We start from the raw sequence: 14,793 nt of genomic DNA on the forward strand, positions 1-14,793 counted from the left end.
GTGGCTCAAGTATAGTAAGGCCGAAGATGGGCGATATTCCACGGCCGGCGGGTCTCCTCCTCCGACTTATGTGAGTCCTTGTGCTCTCGAATATCGATGAGGTAGTATGACCCATTGTTCAGATTCTTGCTGACCACAAAGGGTCCTTCCCAAGGAGGGGATAGCTTGTGCATATCAGACTGATCCTAGATTTGCCAGAGCACTAAGTCACCTTCCTGAAAGGTTCTGCTTCTAACCCGGCGGCTGTGATAGCGACGAAGGTCTTGCTGGTAAATCGCCGAGCGGGCTATTGCCAAGTCTCACTCCTCATCCAACAAGTCAAGTGCATCCTGACGAGCTTTTTCGTTATCATCCTCAACGTAAGCCGCCACGCGGGGTGAGCCGTGTCGGATGTCACTTGGCAGGACTGCCTCTGCTCCATAGACCATGAAAAAAGGTGTGTAACCCGTGGATCTGTTAGGCGTAGTGTTGATGCTCCACGGTACAGAGGGTAACTCCTCCACCCAACAACCCGGAGTCCGCTGTAAGGGGACCAAGAGCCGTGGTTTGATACCCTTCAGGATCTCCTGATTAGCTCTTTCTGCTTGACCATTGGATTGAGGATGAGCAACAGCCGAAACATCAAGCCGGATATGTTCTCGTTGACAGAACTCTTCCATGGCACCCTTGGAGAGATTAGTGCCATTATCAGTTATGATGCTGTGTGGAAAACCAAAACGAAAGATCACCTTTTTGATGAACTGAACCGCTGTGGCTGCATCACACTTACTGACCGGCTCTGCCTCGACCCACTTTGTAAACTTATCCACTGCCACCAGGAGGTGTGTCTTTTTATCCTTAGACCTCTTGAAAGGTCCTACCATGTCAAGCCCCCAGACTGCGAACGGCCAAGTAATTGGAATCATCCTCAACTCTTGAGCCGGCACATGAGCTCGTCGTGAGAATTTTTGACATCCGTCACATTTGCTGACTAGATCCTCTGCATCAGCATGAGCCGTCAGCCAATAGAAACCATGACGGAAAGCCTTGGCCACAAGAGATTTTGAGCCGGCATGATGACCACAATCTCCTTCATGGATCTCACGAAGTATCTCTTGACCCTCCGCAGGTGACACACAACGTTGAAATGCCCCCGTGACACTGAGGTGATGTAACTCGCCATTAACAATCGTCATAGATTTGGACCGCCTGATGATTTGTCTCGCCAAGGTCTCATCCTCAGGCAACTCTCCCCGGGTCATGTAGGCCAAATATGGCACTGTCCAATCCGGGATGACGTGAAGGGCAGCCACCAGCTGTGCCTCCGGGTCTGGCACTGCTAGTTCTTCCTCTGTAGGTACCTTGACAGAAGGATTATGCAAAACGTCGAGAAAGGTATTAGGCGGCACCGGCTTACGCTGAGATCCCAACCGGCTTAACGCATCAGCCGCCTCATTCTTCCTTCGATCGATGTGCTCTACTTGATAACCTCTGAAGTGCCCAGCCACAACATCTACTTCACGACGGTAAGCCGCCATAAGGGGATCCTTGGAGTCCCACTTGCCTGACACCTGTTGAGCCACGAGATCTGAGTCGCCCAAGCACCTTACCCGGCTCAAATTCATCTCTTTGGCCATCCGGAGACCATGGAGCAAGGCCTCGTACTCAGCTGCATTGCTAGTACAGGGAAACATAAGCCGGAGTACATAACGGAATTTGTCACCTCGAGGGGAAGTTAAAACAACTCCAGCCCCTGAGCCTTCTAACTGCCTGGACCCATCAAAGTGAATAGTCCAATATGTGTTATCTGGCTTCTCCTCAGGTGCCTACAACTCTGTCCAATCATTGATAAAGTCCACCAAGGCTTGAGATTTAATAGCAGTACGTGGCATATACTTCAAACCATAAGGCCCAAGCTCAATAGCCCACTTGGCGATTTGTCCTGTGGCCTCCCTGTTCTGAATGATGTCTCCCGAAGGGGCGAAACTTACCACCGTTATAGGATGACTTTGGAAGTACTGCTTCAGCTTCCGGTTTGCCATGAACACTCCGTAAACAAGTTTCTGCCAATGTGGATATCTCTGTTTAGACTCAATGAGCACCTGGCTGATGTAGTAAACCGGCCGTTGAACCTGATGCTCCTTGCCCGCCTCCTTACGCTCCACCACGATGGCGACACTGACGGCTCATGAATTAGCAGCCACATATAACAGCAACGGCTCTTTATCAATGGGAGCCGCAAGGACCGGTGGCTCAGACAACTGTCTCTTTAAATCTTCAAAGGCAGTATTAGCAGCATCACTCTAGACAAAGGTGTCTGTTTTCTTCATCATCTGATACAGCGGTAGGGCCTTCTCACCTAACCGGCTTATGAACCGGCTTAAAGCAGCAACACGACCCGCCAGTCGCTGAACATCATTGATGCACGCCGGTTTAGCCAGAGAGGTAATTGCCTTGATCTTCTCCGGATTAGCTTCAATGCCTCTGTTTGAAACCAAGAAACCCAAGAGCTTACCTGCAGGTACACCAAATACACACTTTTCCGGGTTAAGCATCATTTTATAAACCCGGAGATTATCAAAGGTCTCTTTCAGGTCAGATATCAAGGTTTCCTTCTCTCTGGACTTCACCATGATATCATCCACATAAGCATGAACATTGCGCCCAATTTGATCGTGGAGACAGTTCTGTACACATCGCTGATAAGTCGCCTGAGCACTCTTGAGCCCAAATGGCATAGATACATAACAGAAGGCTACAAACGGAGTGATGAAAGTCATCTTCTCCTGGTCCTTAACTGCCATCTTGATCTGATGATAACCAGAGTAAGCATCCAAAAATCCTAAACGCTCACAACCCGCCGTAGCATCAATGATTTGATCAATACGGGGGAGAGCAAAGGGATCAGCCAGACAAGCCTTATTTAAGTCCGTGTAATCCACACACATCTGCTAGGTGCCGTTCTTCTTGAGCACGAGCACCGGGTTAGCCAACCACTCTCGGGTGAAAAACGTCAACAATAAACCCAGCTGCTAAGAGCCGGGCAACTTCCTCTCCGATAGCTTTCCGCCTCTCTTCGTTGAACCGTCGAAGAAACTGCTTGATCGGCTTATACTTGGGATCAATATTGAGAGTGTGCTCAGCGAGTTCTCTCGGTACACCTGGCATGTCAGAAGGTTTCCATGCAAAGGTGTCCCGGTTCTCATGGATGAACTCGATGAGCGTGCTTTCCTATTTAGGATCCAAATTGGCACTGATGCTGAACTGCTTAGATGAATCACTCGGATTGAAATCCACAAGCTTGGTTTCAGCAGCCGACTTAAACTTCATCGCCGGGTCATGCTCGGTGGTTGGCTTCTTTAGAGAGGTCATATCTGCTGGGTCAACGTTGTTTTGATAAAACTTCAGTTCCTCCGCTGCACAAACAGACTCAGCATAAGCCGCGTCGCCCTCCTCACATTCCAGGGCTACCTTTCGACTTCCATGCACGGTGATGGTACCCTTGTGACCCGGCATCTTAAGCTGCAAGTAAACATAGCACGGTCGTGCCATGAACTTGGCATAATCCGGCCGTCCAAACAGAGCATGATATGGACTCCTGATTTTGACCACCTCAAAGGTTAGTTTTTCAGCTCTGGAGTCATACTCATCTCCAAAAGCAACTTCCAGTTCAATCTTGCCAACTGGGTACGCCGACTTACCAGGGACCACTCCATGAAAAATAGTGTTGGACATCTTCAAATTCTTATCAGTTAACCCCATGCGTTGAAAGGTCTCATAATATAGGATATTGATGCTGCTACCCCCGTCCATGAGTACCTTAGTGAATTTATATCCACCAACCTGAGGGCGACCACCAAGGCTAACTGACCCGGATTATCAACCCTGATGGGGTGATCTTCCCTGCTCCACACAATGGGCTGTTCTGACCACCTCAAATAACGGGGAACCGCCGGCTCAATAGAATTCACAGCCCTCTTATGAACCTTCTGGTCACGCTTGCACAGGCTAGTGGTAAACACGTGATACTGCCCACTATTCAACTGCTTCGGATGGCTTTGATAACCCGACTTTTGCTGCTATTGTTCCCCTTGACCAGATTGCTGCTGATTATAACCGCCCTGATGTCCCTGAAAGCCGGAACTTGAACCGCCACCCGGGCCATGAAAACCGCCAGCTCCTGAGCCGCCGCCCGACCCATGATTGACATCAAATGTGTTAGAATTCTTAAAAGCCTTCATGATCGCACAATCTTTCCATAATTGGGTGGCGGGTCATTCCCGGGTGCTGTGTTTTGGGCATGGCTCATTGAGTAGCTGCTCAAGAGATGGGCCTGACCCGCCAGATCGGGGGGGGGGGTCTGCCCTTACGTCTTTTATTGTTATCCTGTGCATTGACGTTGGCTACAAACTCCGGGTTACCCTCGGCCTTACGCTTGTTGCCCCCTTGATTCATCGGGTTATGCTGCTATCCCTTTCCTTTGCCGTTCTTCTTTCCCTCCCCTGTCTTTTCCTCATCAGACGCGGGTCCTTGGTACTATCAGAGTCGGCGTATTTGACTAAAGCGGCCATCAGCGTACCCATATCGTTGCAATCACGCTTAAGGCGCCCCAGCTTCTGTCTCAGCGGCTCAAAGCGGCAGTTCTTTTCCAACATAAGGACTGCAAAGCCAGCATCCATCTTGTCAGATGAATGTATTATCTCCTTAACCCGGCGTACCCAGTGAGTTGTGGATTCACCCTCCTCCTGCTTACAATTTGTCAAATCCACAATCGACATAGATTGCTTGCAAGTGTCCTTGAAGTTCTGGATGAAACGAGCCTTTAGTTCTGCCCACGAATTAATGGAATTGGGTGGCAAGCCCTTTAACCAGGACGGGCTGTTCCATCTAACATCATGGTGAAGTATTTAGCCATTGCTGCATCGTTGACCTCCAACAGCTCCATGGCCATCTCATAACTTTTGATCCACGCTCCGGGCTATAAATCGGTCGTGTAATTCGGCACCTTTCGAGGTCCCTTGAAGTCCTTGGGTAGGCGTACATTACACAGAGCCGGCACCAAACAAGGAACACCGCCGGTTCTAGTAGCCACTCCCGTCTCAACGGAAGTCATCCGGTACTCTGGGAAGTCTTGAAGAGCCGTCTATTGAGCCGCTGGCTGAACCACCCACTCGTTCTCCTGACGTACCCGATCTTGCCCCGGGTTATAGCCACCGGGCTGGTTCCGGCGTTGGGCGTTGCTTGACAAGGCTTCTGACTCCATGTGCCTGTTGTAACTTGGACTCCAGTTTTGGCGAGGCGGTGCTAACCAAGGCGGAGGAGTCGAATAAATCCTGTCCCGGCTATAAGAATAAGTCTCTTATTGTGCCAGGGCCGTCTGGACAAGTTCCCTGATCCTCCGGGTCTCCACCGCTGTCGGATCATCAATGTCCACTGGGAGAGCCGCCAAACGCGCTGATGCCGCGATTAAGTTCTCCATGGGGCTGGAAAAGTGACCCGGCGGTATCGGTACGTATCGGGGCGGCGCCATGTTAACATGAGGAGGTGCCATCTCCTGAGGCTGAGCCGGTCCTCCTGTTCCGGTTGTCATACAACTGATTTGCATCTGGCGGGTTACTTGGGCCGGCTTCGGGTGTAGCGAAAAGAGTCTGAGGGTCGTAAGTCGGAGGCAAACGGGATTGCTCTGGTGCCTCCTTCTCATCACCTCATTAGATGCGTTCAGGCTCATCGTAAGCTGGAAAGCCTCTGACTGGAGCTGCTGCGCCCGTGCATCCAAAGCCGCCCGTTCCGTGGCTAATCTGGTGTCCTCAGCTGCTAAGGCCTCCTTGGCCCGAGCTATTTCCTCGCGCACCCACGCCACCTCTGCATCATGCTCATCTTTATTTGCAGGAATAACCGTAGCGGTTAACAGAGCCGTAAGCTTATCCATGAGATCTATCAGCACTTGAGCCGGCGGGCGCACATGGCCTCCTGCCCCAGCCGCTCCTATTCCGGACGTTATTGCAGCAGCGGCTATAGAATTTTGGCCGGGTTGAGTCCCAGCCATGAAAACTCCTGCCTAGTTTGGCGACTCATAGGGGTCCGAAATACTAGAGCCATCGGAACAGCCCCCGAGCACGCCATCTTGCACTTGATACAGCGAATCTGTTGAACCGGCAGACGAATCACCATCGGAGAGGACGACCGTCTCACCACCATCTTCAGATCCTTCAGAACGTTCTTCTCCGTGGATGCAGCCCACAAAGACACGCTTCATGCCGGGTTGGACTCGGGCGGGTCTTGCACGCTGAGCCGTCTCGACGAGGTCGGTGCAGTTGTCCGGCTCAGGGCCCGGCTCACCAATCCGGCCGATGAAGACGTAGATTCCGCCGAAGGGGACCCGGTACCCGTACTCAATTGAGCCGGCGTCGGGGCCCCAGCCTTTTTCTTCGATGTAGATCTTGCCGCGACGACTCTTGGTCATCCGGCCCACTGCGTATCCCTTGAGCCCTTCGAAGTTGCCCTTCAAGAATTCAAATCCACCGTGCGTTGGCCCCATGGTGGGCGCCAACTGTCGTGGAACTATCACGTCAGATGTCCTAGTGAAAGGACTTAATCGTGGAGCAATCGCAACTAGGAAGCTTGAAGGGGTTAGTTAGGACAAGAGACACGAGTGGTTTATACTAGTTCGGCCCCTTACGATGAAGGTAAGGCCTACGTCTAGTTGGGTTGGTATTGCTTGATGTTTCGATGACCAGGGAGCGAGATACGCTATGCCTGGTTCTCGATGAGTTGTTTCTTACCCTAAGCCGCCAGCGGGTCGTCCCCTTATATACGCGGGTGGACGCCCTGCGGCCTACAGAGTCCCGGCCGGCTCATAGACAGTGTCCGGCTCGATGACTAGTTAAGTATACCTTATGTTACAAGTCATATTATCATGACGGTTTACCACTATGGGCCTTAAGCCTCCTGCGGGCTTTAGACCCTTTATTGAACCGCCATCTTCATGCTTGGTCTTGGGCTTCTTTCTGATGAGTTCTCTTTGCGTAACCCGGCCCCTCCTGGGCGGCTTACACAAATAGTTATATCCCCAACAGTGGGCAAAAGCTGGCCCGAACCATTTTCATATGTATTCTATAAAGAACAGGATACCACGGCTATAGCATGTAGGGTTCGGCATCCACAAGAAGGAACATGAAAAAAAAGAACCAGAAATGAGCTATGACTAGCAGCTATCACCAATAACTTAGCACCCATCATCACTAGGCGAATCGAGAAGAGCGGACACTAGCATTGTTATATCTTTCGAAAGGAGATCCGACACAAGAAGGCATAGATAATTAGTTGTCCACTACCCCTGAGACCCATGTGCGCCTTGAAGAACTAGGAGAGTTACAACCACCGTCAATCGGCTCGGCGCTGCCTAGCCACGACACGACAAAGAGAGCAGTTGACTGTGCCGAGGAGCATTCCACCGATATAACCCTGCATCTCCTCTATGACACACCACAACCACCATCAAAAAGAGAGAACCATAGCACTATGAGGCAACAAAACGTCATATGACGTCTAAGGGAGCCAAACTTTGACATCTGGCCGCCACCACCATACACTCCAACATCTCGACCATGCTCCGGCTGGGATATCAAGCAATCAACAACGGATACATGTATCCAAGACAACACCGGGGGGTCCTATCCAGAAAAGGATCTGATGCTTTCGCTTGGGGCACCCCATTGATCGGGGGTATGGAAGCTCCACCGTGATGCCTCCAAGAAGGGATGGGACGCCGAAAGGCTTCGCCATAATATCGACAAGGGTGGGAGAAGGATTTCGCCTGAAGCATCGCATCCCGGACCTTATTGATTAAGTATAATTTTACTCCAGTTTTTGTTTTTGTTTCCCTTCTTTCGAACATGACACGAGTGATTTTGAGTTCCCCTCTCCCTCGGTTTGCCTCTCTGTTATGGGTTTGGTTGCCTCTCTGTTATGGGTTTGGTTGCCTCTCTGTTATGGGTTTGGTTGCGTATCTTTTAGTACAAAGAACCTTCACAACATGTTGATGGATTTGTGCTTACCCGCAAAAAAAGAACGATTTGTGCTTGCGAAAAAAATGTTTGATTGATTTGCGTAGAAGCACTAAACATGAGGTGTATCATTGCCACCAAAGGCTAAAAAATATTTTTGTGTACATGCACATGGACGAGAGTGAATTGCAAAAAACATCGACACTTCAGGCAAGGTTTGCAGGAACCACACATTTACGGAATTGTGCCAAAAAGCACTAATGTTTTCTCTATTTTTTTGCAAAAAACATTAGTTGGTGGCTTTGACCGTTTTGATGACGATTATGACAGATGGGTCCCGCTTTTGCCGACGTGGCCTAACGGTTCGCAGGCAACTCCGTTAGACAAAGGATTTTACACCGACACCCTTTTTGGAAAAATTAATAAGCAATCAAACCCCCGCCCTCCTCGTCTCTCCTCTCCAGAGGCGGAGGCGGACCTACCATGGGCACCGGCGGGCCGGGCGCCGTTCGCGTCGGTCGCGGCCGCCGCTTGCTCCGGTGCGCTTGCGTCCGCCGCTGCTCCTACTCGGGTCCCCCACCGCCTGCTCGTGCACGTGCTACGCTGTTCGCGTTCACCGCTGCCGCCGCTTGCTCCGGTGCGTTCGCGTCCGCCGCTGCTCCTGCTCGGGTCCCCCGCCGCCTGCTCACGCACGTGCTGCGCCGTTCGCATCCGCCGCTGCCGCCGCTGCTCCTGCTCGGGTCCCCAGCCGCCTGCTCGCGCCCGTGTGCTGCCGTCGCTGCATTCGCTTGCTCCGGTGCACGTCCGTCCGCAGCGGGCAGCAACGGCAGCCGCGCAGGAGGTCCTCCCGAGCTCCTCTACCCCGTTGGCGCCTTGCCCTGGACCTGCCCGAACAGCACCACCGACGAGCGGGGGGCGAGGTCGAGCCACCGTCGTGGTTGCGCACAAGCCGGCGAGTTCACCTGGGGAGCAGCCGACGAGCAGGGGTGGAGCATGAGCGCCCCGGCTGCAAGCTCCACCTTATCTTTGTTGGAGATATGCCCTAGAGGCAATCATGTATGATGTTATTTCATATGTGTTTATGAATAAAGATAGTCCTTGGACATTATCAATGATGTGTATCAGCAAGTACGTGACTTATTTGTGAGACTATGCATTGTATAATGACTGTCCTAAAAGGTCCCTAGTCGAAAGGGCTGTGTGGACGCACAGCCGACTAGACTAGCATATGACACGGTCGATGGCTTGGTCTCACTAGTCATGGAGCATTGGATGATAACCGGATAATATGGACTTGGAAAGGTCTGGTCGGATTCGACGTAGTTGGATCCGAGTCGAGATAAGATCCGAGTCGGACAGACCCAACTATGAGACACAGCGATATGTCATTTGTGAGTCTCTAGTACAACATAAGTTCTATGTCCTAAGACCTGAGCTGACGCATGTACTCGGGATGGTGACAGACTTGCTTTGGACCGACCAAACGCTACTCCGTGACTGGGTAGTTACAAAGGTAGGTTTAGGGTTTGTCCAGTCCCATGATGCGAGACATGGTCGAGCAAGATGTGATTTGCCCCTTCGATTGGGAGAGATATACTCTGGGGCCCTCGTGTGATCCGACCAGGATAAGCATGGCCATGCGACAAGGATTATGAGATAATCCGGATTGTGGTCGGTATCACTAGAACGAGAAAGAGGTCGGGCTAGCACGAGGATGACAATCTCGCCTTGAGCCCGACAACATATATCGTGTGGCAAAGGGAACAGAAGTGTGACACGTTGTACAGGTTCGCCTAACCAGCTTCATAGTATGCTTGGTGGTCGGCACGCCATGCTAGAGGCCGTTACCAACCGTGCAGGTCGGAGGTGATCCGAACTGTGACCAAGCCGACTTGAACCTAAGGGGTCGCGCGCTTAAGGGAAGGAACCTATGAGGTTGGTTCGTACGGCACTAGTCGGATGTGATCCGAACTGGACTAGGAAGCCTATATAAAGTGGAGGTGCGGCACACTCATGCGGTTGATCGCTTCGGCACTGTGACTAGGGTTTGCATGTGTTGCGAATAACCACCTCCACTCGCCGCCGACTGTGTGATCGGACCTAGCAGTCCGCCGCACGGTGTTCCTCCTGCACGCGCGGATACCGTTAGAGGCGGTGCACTTGCGCCGCTCCGGCGAACTTGTACGTGGGATCGGACGACCGGCTGTTCGAGGGAGATCGGACGAGGAGGAGTCGATCCACGCGGACGCGCTGCCCCAACTCTTCTTCCGCTGCACGGCACTGCGTGTCTAGTGGTAATGAACTGTGTTCCATCTCCCGTAGCATGTTCCTGTTGTTCTGCGTGTAGGTAAATTTTAAATTGCAGTCGACGCACCCTACTGTAGATCCCAACAATCTTGAGCTGCGGCGAGTGCGCCGGCCGTCGGCACTAGCCGCGAGCACGCTGCCACCTGACGAGGAGACATGCGACGGGTTGGGGGTGGGGCTGATTGCTTTTCAGTTTTGAACAAGGACTGTTTTATAAATCTGTAAAAATCTCCTGTCTAACACCGTCAACTGTCAACAATTACGCCACATCATCATTTGCGGGACCCATTTGTCATAATCGTCATCAAAACGGCCAAAGCCACCAACTAGTGTTTTTTGCAAAAAAAAATTTAAAAAAAATTAGTGCTTTTTGGCACAATTTCGTAAATATGTGGTTCCTGCAAACCTTGCCTGAAATGTCGATGTTTTTTGCAGTTTACTCAATGGACGGGGATCACGACATATCTGCTCCAGAAAATTGAAGAGCAATGGAAGTATTGACAAAACAAACCAAGCTTTTTACCTTTCCGCCTACACCAACCGAAAACCATGTAATATAATGTTCTTTATTTTCCTCCTCTTCTTCTTTTGCGCGGGTGGAGGTGTTCTTTCTTTTTCTATATATACACAGTGTTTCCTTTCTTTCAGGTAGTAGAAAGCATCAGCTTCGGCGCATGCACCAGTTAGCTGGCCACTAACTATAATAGGCCACCATTATCCGTCCCAAAGCACACGAACGGAATGATCACGCGCACATGCAAGAAACGGTATCATCGGCAGCAGATCCAGTGATGATACGGCTGCAGTTTAAGTGGCCGACACGAGATTAGGGCCAAAAACAGGTTGTTGGCCGCTAGAGACAGACGGAGAGAACGCCAAAACAGAAGAGAAAAGAAGAACGAAATTAAAGCTAAACCCTGTTATGTAAATTTTCTGTACCACAGGGAGCTGTAGGCAAAGTTAGCAGCAGCAGACGCGAGTGATGACGCCCGCGCGCGGTCCAGGGGCCGCGCGCCGACGAGGAGCGACGAGAGGCTGAAACGGCCCTTGGAACGAGCAAGCGCCACATGGGCCTCGACGTGGATCCGCCCGTGGCCCCCGCGAGTCGGCCGGCTCGTCCTCATCCGCGCCTGGGGCCCAACCGCCTGCGAGTGCCCGGACGGAAAGGCGACAGCCATGTCACAGCTCAGCCTCAGGCCCCATCCACCGATCCTAGCTAGGTACGCTCGTCGTCGTCGATCATGGCCGAGTCTTGGCTTCACGCCGCGTTGCTATCCGGGGAAGGCCGGGATCGACCGAGCGGCGGCTTGATCCGTCCGACGTGGCCGTGATTAGATTAGGGTTCAAAGTACTGCTACCACTACCAGTGACCGAGCTGGCGTGGCAGTACGCAGTCAGCGAGCGGCTCTGTTTTTGGAGCCTGGGGGGCTGGTATATCCATGCATGAAAGTCGTAGGTAGGAGGACGTGGCGAGTAGCGTCGGGGTTATCTGCGGCTAATTACCTTGTTTGTCTGTAGCACCACTAGTGTGTGTAGTACTCCCAGGCTCCCTTGGGGGTCTCTGAAGAGCTATATAGTATTGCTGTCGGGTGGGACTGTGCTGCTGTCGGGTGGGCCTGTGCTGTAGTTTACAAGGCGCTTTAGCTGCACCAGTGGCAGCAAGAGTGACGGTTTATGTAATCTTTCTGACTGAAGAGTCGTTTACTGTTCTTAAGACTGCACTTTTGAGCACTTTTCTGCTGACTGGATTTTGAGTACCCTTTTGCATGGTGTTTTTCGGAGTCTCTGAAGAGCCATATGCTGCTGCCTGCTGCTAGTAATATCTGTTAGACACGCCATCTACTGTAATCTTGTCGAGGGAGAGGGACTTTTACTGTTCTTAACATGCGCTTTTGTGCACTTTTCTGCTGACTAGATTTTGGGACCTCTTTTTGTATGGTGCCCTGGGGGGGGGGGGGGGGGGGGGGGTCTCTGAAGAGCTATATGCTGCTATTGGTAATTTTGTTGTCTTGTGCGTACTTTACTCGATCCAGTACCTAATATAAGAATCGCAGTTCATTTTCTTTTTCTAGTGGGAACGAAGAATTGCATGCATGTGTCAGTTCGTGAGAGTGGTCTGTCGGATGAGGCGACAGTTGCTGCCTCTGTTGTTTTGGCTTGAAATGGATGTATGAATTGTTTTCACATAGATGTATGAATGCACAAACGAATCAGAAATTCAGGGCCCAGTGAGTTGGGGGAGAAAAGGAAGTGTAAGGCATACATACAGAGAAAGCATCTTCAATGTTGAATATAGTGTTTTTGACTGTTAGCTGTACTTAACATATACGCATGAATTTAATGGATAATCAAAAACCATTTGCTAGGTCTTCTTGTATTTTTGTTTAACATCTTCATCTATGAAATTATCATAGTTTTTTAGTATTCCAGTGCAATGTTTTATATTTATTAGTTTTGTTTTATTTGTTTTCCTCAAGTTTCTGGGCTATATTTTTTAAAGAGAAAGGCAGGAGCATTGCCCAATTCATTATGATAGGAAAATGTGAATGAAGAGTATTTACAAGAGAGAACTGAAAAAAGGAAGAAAAAAAACTCAATTCCCCAATTACATCCTGAGAGGGGGAAGCATCTAAGTATGCGGCACAAAGGCCAGCCCTGTGCGATTAATGCCATCCATGACAAGGTACGCAATGCCAAGTACTCCCTCCATTCCTAAATGTAAGTCTTTTTAAAGATTTCCCTACAAACTACATACGAATGTATATAGACATATTTTAGAGTGTAGATTCACTCATTTTGCTCTGTATATAGTCCATAGTGAAAACTCTAAAAAGACTTACATTTAAAAACGGAGGTGTTCGCACACGAACACGTCACCGTGTACCCTCGACGCCGGGGGTGGTGCACCGCAGCTCACGTCGAAGGAGACCCGCCGGAAGCGCGGTACGCAAGACAATCCGGCGGGTGCTTTTGAGGACCCGAAACCCCACACGCCCGGGAGGGACCCCGTCAGGGCGCGTGGCGGCTATGGGCTGCCCTAGGTCAACTTGATCGCCCCTAGGGCCTCGAGGTTCGCCGCCCTGGAATGAAGAAGAACAAGCGAAGAACGAGAAAGAAGAAGAACAAGAGAGAAGGTGAGAGTAAAGGTAAAAGATTGATAGATTGATATGTTCGATTGTGTGTTGTTATTCAATCGGCCGTCACCTCTTGCATATATATGAGGCGGCTGGACTTTCCGTACAAGAAAAGGACTCAAATCCCGTCCAAAACATCAAAAGATAACCTAACTCGGACTACGAGGGCCGGAACTTCCGGTCAGCGCGGAACTTCCGGGCTAAAGTTACATTAAGTTGCCCTCTTTCACAGCTCCTGTAGGTTGCATATGGCTTTGGATCGCGATGGTCCCAAAAGCAAAGTTGTAGATCTTGCAATGTAGAAAATTCCTCGGTTGATCACTTTTTCATCTGAGGTCATCCTGATGTCGAAACTGGCCCTGCAAACCTGCAAATAATGTTAAAATTCCAGTTTTCGGGGTGCACCGCGTGCAAACTTTCGGTTTAGCTCGGAACCTCCCCGGAAGTTTTGCCCGGAACTTCCGGTGCAGATTTGTGCAGAACACTGTTTTGGTTCTAATTTTTGCAGATGAACTCCGATTTAGACGTTTCTTATATCAAAATTGATCGTTTCGACGAGACGAAGACAATATGTGTAGAAACCTTTCTCATATGAGGCCATCTTGGGGGCGTAATCAGCTGAATAGTGTTCTGAATACAAAATTTCAGTGCTTCAAACACAACTTCAGCCTTAGAGATGAGATCGGATGGCTATGACCCAAATATCAAAGTTTCTCCTTTTAACGATACGGAACTTTCTCACTTTGAGCACTTTTCCATTTGAGGCCATCTGAATTAAGTTCTTGACCGTGCCAAAATCTGGTGTCAACACATGTGCCCCTGTTTTTCGGCAAATTTGTGTGCCGAAAAATAACTTGCACGATGTTTTTACTAAGGACGATGTCAACACTCCATCGGCCATTTATATGTTCTTAGGGCGATATTTATATATCGGCCATTGCTTGTGTGAATATTTTGATGCAAGCTTGGGTGAAACTTTCCCAACTTCAATAACAATCCGGTGTTAAGGTTCCATAGATCAAAACCATCTTCCGAACCATATTGTTCACCCTTTCACTAGGACTTTGCAGGTAATCAAGAATGAACATCCTCCAATCCTTACTTCGCCTGCATAAAAGTTTCATTAGTGGCCGAAGCGGTGGGCTTCGGTTCGGCCTTACCTATGTTGACAAAACCTAGCATCGGCTATTGATAGAAATACAATACACCATGGTTAACATAGTAGCCGCATGCTTGCTGTGCCAACTCTTTCAAATTGTCATGTCTAGATATATGAACAATTTTAAAGCAACCCAAGGTAAATCTTGCATCTAGTCATACCAAAAGATAAACTATAAGTGATTCGTCAAAACATTGATAACCCTTGG

Source organism: Triticum aestivum, chromosome 3B, assembly GCF_018294505.1.
Source record: "Triticum aestivum cultivar Chinese Spring chromosome 3B, IWGSC CS RefSeq v2.1, whole genome shotgun sequence".
Lineage (NCBI taxonomy): Eukaryota > Viridiplantae > Streptophyta > Magnoliopsida > Poales > Poaceae > Triticum > Triticum aestivum.